We start from the raw sequence: 6,000 nt of genomic DNA, 5'->3' as shown, positions 1-6,000 counted from the left end.
TTAAAGATACGTTGCTATTGTTGTTGCTGCTGCTGCTTGTGATTTTGTGTGGTAAAAACTAAAGACGTCCAAACAGGATTCAAATATGAAGAGAAGTGGGAGATTTCCTGATGTGTTTCAATAATAAAATGAAAATCGAGTCTGTATGTGCCTGTGTTCCCCTTCGATTTGAAATTTTATTCCAGAAAGTGCTACAACTTGTTACTTTTTTTGTGGGCACAGGAGGAGGAAAAATATGATACATTGGGGGATTTTTCAGTAGAGCTGTGTTTAGTTTTAATTTTCCTGTATTTTAAAATAAACACTTTGACCAAAGCATGTTTGATCTTTGCGAGAAGGAAATATACATTGTGGAGGAATGTGCAGCGGTTGGGTATGAAAATGGGGTTGTGACTCACAGCTGCAGGCTGAAAAAAAAAGGCACAGTGGTGTCAGCCAGAGGTGTTCAGTCTAATAATTCAAGCTGTAAACTGTATCCCCTAAAATTACCTACATAATAAATCATTGTGTGAAGAAAAAAAGTTTGGACTGAAAAGTGTAAGTGGAACAGAATCCTCAGGAGACTTCAGTGCTGGGACCTATTGACAAGGATGTGAAATGCGGGTTTATTTTGTCCCAAACTTTGAAGATCAAAATAATACTGGAGATTATTCTAATACAGCTGGTTTTTGTTTTTGTTTGGTTTGGTTTTGCCTGGAGTTTCATAGTCTGTTGCAGAAATGGGCTTGCATTTTTTTTTTCCTCTCTCTCTCTCTCTCATCCTGATCGCACAGCCGAAACTGCTTTATGGGATTTACAGTCGATTTATATATTTTCAAGAGAAATTTCAATTCAAGAATGGGTTTATTTTAAGAAAAACAGTAAAACTAACTTATCAAATGCATATTAAGAATGGAGACAGAAATGTTTCTGGAAATTCCCTTAGGTTCCTGTCTCAGATTTCACGATTGCTTACAGGTACCAAAGAAAACACTGCAATTATGTAAACTGACGAATTAGCTTGCCTAAGAATTCGCTACTAGATTGAAACACTTAGACACCGCGGTTGGCAAAGCCAGTGTCAAATCCTGGGGACTTGAGACACGGGAACGTTTGGGGATGGAATACACCCGTCTGGAGTAGAAAGGATCTCAGTGCCTGGAGAAAAGATGCAATTGTCAAGAGGAAGTTTAAAGGCCAAGGACACACGAAGTCTTTGAAACAATAAGGGTGAGGAAGTCAAGAAGCAGACTCGCCAAAGCCACATTGAAACAATTTATTTTATAGGATCCCCTACATTTCCAGAATTAGTGAGCAGAAGAAGCGCCCTGCTGGGAACGCGGGCTGTGGGCTCTCGCGCTCACACGGGCACTGCGAAAGGGATAAAGTCAAGTTGACACAGGTCTCTTTCGCCTGGGCATTTCAAATGAAAATATAAGAAGGAGGGCGGAGAGAGAAGGAGACAAAAACGAAGCTCAAAAAGACTGATTCCGAAGTCTGCAATAAAGATTAACTGGAAAAAGGAAGTCCATAGCAATTAAAACTCCTACCCTGGCTCATTAGTATTCATGACCGAAGGTCCAGCTTTTCTGTTTATCTTTCTCCCAAGATCAATATCGGAGCAGCGTGGGCCTGGGAGGAGCCCAAGCCTGGCCCTGCGTGCGCCTGACCTCTCGCGCCCTCCCTACAGGTCAGAGCATCTTCAGAACCGGCGGCCCAACGCCGTGCCCAGGATCATTAAAGCCACCATTCATCTGCCGGCAGGGAGAGGGAGGGGGAACAGTCCTGGTTTAGGGGGATGGGGGGTGGGGGCAACGGGCAAACAGACCCAACCAACTCCGAAGAGTTTCGAGAAACCATACTCCGCCACACCAACTACTGTGTGTCGGGTGACCCAGGAGAAAGAAAAAGAAGGAACCGCGCGCGTCTGCAGCCAGAGGCCCAGCGCGGCTACTGGCCAGGCGGTCGCTGGCTCGGCCTGGTTCCAGACCCGAGATTTACTTGGGGGAGGGGGGACAACATAAGAACACCCTCCGCACCCTCCCCCATAGAAGAACCCAGGCCCACTCCCAGCCCGGAGCGGTCTGTAGCCGCCCCAGGCCTCCCCCAGTCTCTAGGGAGCTACCCAGTCCCAGAGCGTTAACTAGGATGCTTATCTTTGACGTTATTAACATTATTCTACCCCCAACCTCTCTGACGGTGTCGCGCCCTGTTCTGGCCCCCCAGGCCACCAGGTTTGGCCTCAGGGACAGAAAAATACTGGCTTCGGGAGGTTAGGAAAAGAGGCTAAGGGCAGGGGTTGGAGGAGGGGAGCGAGGGTTTAGAAAACTCCCTCCCTCCTGGCTTAACTGAGAGGTAAGGGAGCAACCTCCCAAAGCACACCGGGAGGCGGTGGGTTCTCGGGGTTGCCGGACAGTCTGGCCTATCACATTACCAGGGAAATGGGGCTGAGCGATCCGCACTGTGTGCGGTGATCCCCCACCCAAACTGTCTCCGGCTGGTGGCTCGAGGTGCGAGCCTGGGAAATAAGGCCCAGACAGCGGACTCTCAAAAAACCAAGTTGGATAGAGAGTTCTGGGCAGGCATGGCCCTTTTGGAGGGAGGCCATAGGGGTGGGGGGATCTGGGAAAAAATGGACGGGTGAGGGGAGCATCTCCTGCTGGATCTTCTGTCCACACGTCCCCAATCTTTGCGACTCAGGTCCATCCCACGCACGCGAGCGGGTGCCTAGGGGGATGCCGAAGGAGGCAAGCATATGTGAGTGCGTGTGCGTGTGTGTGTTAAGGCGTGGAGAGATTGTGAGAGAGAATGTGTGCGTATGTGGGGGGTCTGTGTGCGCGCATGCTAGTGAATGCGGCGCCCGCAGCTCTGGCCTGGTGGCTGCGCAGAGCCTTATCCCGAATGACTGGGAGGCAGGATGCGGGATTCGATTCGGGACAAGGGCACGTTGCAGGTCTGCAGACGAAGCGAAGTGTCACCTCTTCAAAAGCTCGTCGAGCCCTGAAAACAAAAGGGAAACGTGCAAGGGCAACGAGGTGGCCCCAGCACGGACAATTCTCGGACTGGGCCTGAGGGGCGGGGCGGGAGTGGGAGGACCCTAGCTCTGCGCGCCCTGCCCGCAATCTGGGCCGCGGCAGAGCAGGGGCGGAGCGGGGCGTGGACACTGCGGCCCCAGTCGCCCACAGCCTTGACCGTGAACTCGAACCCTCCGGCTGCCCTGGTTATGGTTTACAGAAGTTCTCATTCGTAACACCCTGTTCAAACTGCCAAGGCTGCCTTTTCTTTCTCAGGAGCCCAGCGGGACGACCCGAGGGTTTATGCCCGATCACTCGATCCCTTCTGGATCTAGGTTCTTCCCTAAAATAGAACCCTTGCAACAATCTGTTGAGGGTTGGGGAGGGGGTTTAGCAAGGAGGGCGACACGGCTCCAGTCCTGTTCTAAGCTGCCAGTTAAAAATAGAAACCGTTCATTGTGGTCTGCTGGGGGTAGCAGTGGGCCCAGCAGCTCCAAGTTTCTGTGGAACCAGAGGGGTATCAGACTATATAATCAATCAATCCTCCAGTATTTATTGAACGTATATTTTGGATCCCGAGGGTCGCTTTCCGGGGCACGTGTCCGCTTAAGTAAAAACGCATTCAAGGGTTCAACCAAGTCTTGGTGGGATATTATTTTGAGCTCTTTATTTCTTAGCTCTTGGACACAGGCCTAGCGCACCCTTTGGGTGATTTCGGGGGCGTGATATAGGGGAGGGTAGGATCCCAGGCTCGAGTATTTGGTGGCCCCCGCGTATCCTACTAGAACACACCTCCCCCAGTCAGTCCTGCCTATCCGGACGGCGACCGATCACTTGGAAAACCCAGGCCTTCCTAGCCAACCCTGGAATGAGAAAGAACAGCGCGGTGTACAGGGAACCCCGAAACTCCGGTCCAGCCTGTGATCTGCCCTAGATTTCACAGTTTTGTGCGGAAAATACACCACTTGATACTGAAAACATCCGTCTGAAAAAAAAGAGACAGAGAGAAAGAGAGACAAAGGGGGCAGGGGGTGGGGAGGAGGAGGAAAAGAGAAGGTGCCAGCAGAAAGGAAAGGGGTCAGGACCGCGGGGACCGGGTGTGCTGGGCCTGGGACCTGCTTCCTCTACTCGCGTCGTCCAGCCGGGCCTCGGCCTTAGTATAGCCTCCTCTTGCGCCCAGAACAGAATCAACCCGGCCTCTGCTCCAAGAGTGACCTCCTCCCCGCCTGACACTTGGGGGACTTCACTGAACAGGGAGAAGCTGATACCGATGCCAGTTATCATTGTGGTCATTAATAATGCAGTGAGGATCACGATAATTAATAATAATAATGATGGGCCTCCCGAGGGGGCTCCAGCTGCCTCCGGATAAAGCGACTCCCGCGTGAGGGAAGTTATTTGGTGGTGGATGGAGCCGAGAGCAAAGGGAGCGAGCTTGGGCGCTCTGAAGTTCAAGTTGATGGCAGTGACCGGCAGAAACCGTCCTCAGGCGGAGGCAGTCGAGCCTCCCCGCGAGCAGGGAACCAGAGACGCAGCTCTGGTTCCCTGATTCCCTGAAGGAAGCGAAGATGGGCTCCAGTTCTGTAGTTCTGGAGTCCACGCGAGGGCAGGTTAGAATTCAACTCCATTTACGCAACAGTGGGAGAGACGCACGCAACCCCCACCTCCAGGCCCAGGCGCCCGGTTGCGGCGCAGAATCTTGGGCCGCCAGCCTCCCTCGCGCTTTCTAGCTTGAGCAATGCTGACACCTTTGACCACTTTGCCATCTGCCCCTCCCCCACCCTGTCTCCGGGATTCGAAGCGTGTTAGGGGAAGGCGGAGAGTGGGCCACACCACCGGCTGGGTGACTGGTTTGGACAAAGCGGTGGGCTTCAGGGGCCGCAGAGCTGGGAGCCATTTTGCGGGAAAGCTGCTCGCGTCCGCTCCTCATACCCTAGCGTGGACTAGGAAACCACCCCCAGGCTGCGATCTTCCTCCTCCTCGCGCCAGGCGCCTTCTCATTTTTATTTCCTGCTGAAAACTAGGATCAGCTCCCCTGGACCTAAAGGACCCAGCGGTAGCTCTCGACATTGAGCGTGGAAAGCCAGCCAGCCCACTCAAGGCTGCGACAGCGTCTGCCTCTTCTTGACGTTGTCCCTCTCCTTCCCCCAAATGAGAAGAAACGCCCCAAGCCTTGAGCTGATACTAAAGTACACACCTCCACGCCACTCTTCTCTTTAGATTGGGGAGGTGTCCCAAAGCCAATAATTTCCACCAAAAAAAGAAAAAAAGTGAAAAACATTTATGATATACCATTTCATTCTTGCCCAAGTTATGATAAATATTTCATCTGATTCCTTCGTCCCCTCCTCCGGGGGGTGGGTTGAAAAACTAAAGGCTTTTCCTCACAGCTTATAATGTGTTCAATGAAATCTCCCAAGGATCAGTAACATATGCCAATTATTTTAATAATTTTCCTTAATATTATTAGGGGTTATAAATTTGACTTTAATAGGGGGTTGATTGCTTCAGGAGCTGGTGCTTGGGCAGTTCGTAGGTCCGCTGGGGAGGGCTAGCCTGGTGTCTGTCACCCTCTGGGACACACACACACACACACACACACACAGGCTGGAGTCTTTCCCTCCGCATTGAATAGGTGGCCTCCAGGAGGTCAGAGTTGCCCTTCTCTCCAAACAGCCCTCTGGCCTAGCCTGACTGGCCCTGCAGCTCAGGCGACCATGGAAGGGAAGGATAGAAATAGCGGTTTCCGAGGAGACCTGGGTCTCCCCCGACAGAACCTGCTGGGCGATCCTAGGTAGGTGTCAAGGACTGAAGCCCCAATCTTCTCAGTACTGGGGGGGTGTGGGGGGTGTGGGGGCATAGTAAGGAAGAAATGGAGACATTTTCATGGCTCAGGGATTTCAAAATAATTTTAAGATTATTTCTACCCTTTGATGCCTGCTTATTTCTACCCCATTCCTACCCTTTGATTGTTAAAATTATTTTTGCCTTATTCCTTAGAGCACTG

This window comes from Prionailurus viverrinus, chromosome A1 (assembly GCF_022837055.1).
Source record: "Prionailurus viverrinus isolate Anna chromosome A1, UM_Priviv_1.0, whole genome shotgun sequence".
NCBI classification, from domain to species: domain Eukaryota; kingdom Metazoa; phylum Chordata; class Mammalia; order Carnivora; family Felidae; genus Prionailurus; species Prionailurus viverrinus.
This window is presented reverse-complemented; position numbering follows the sequence as displayed.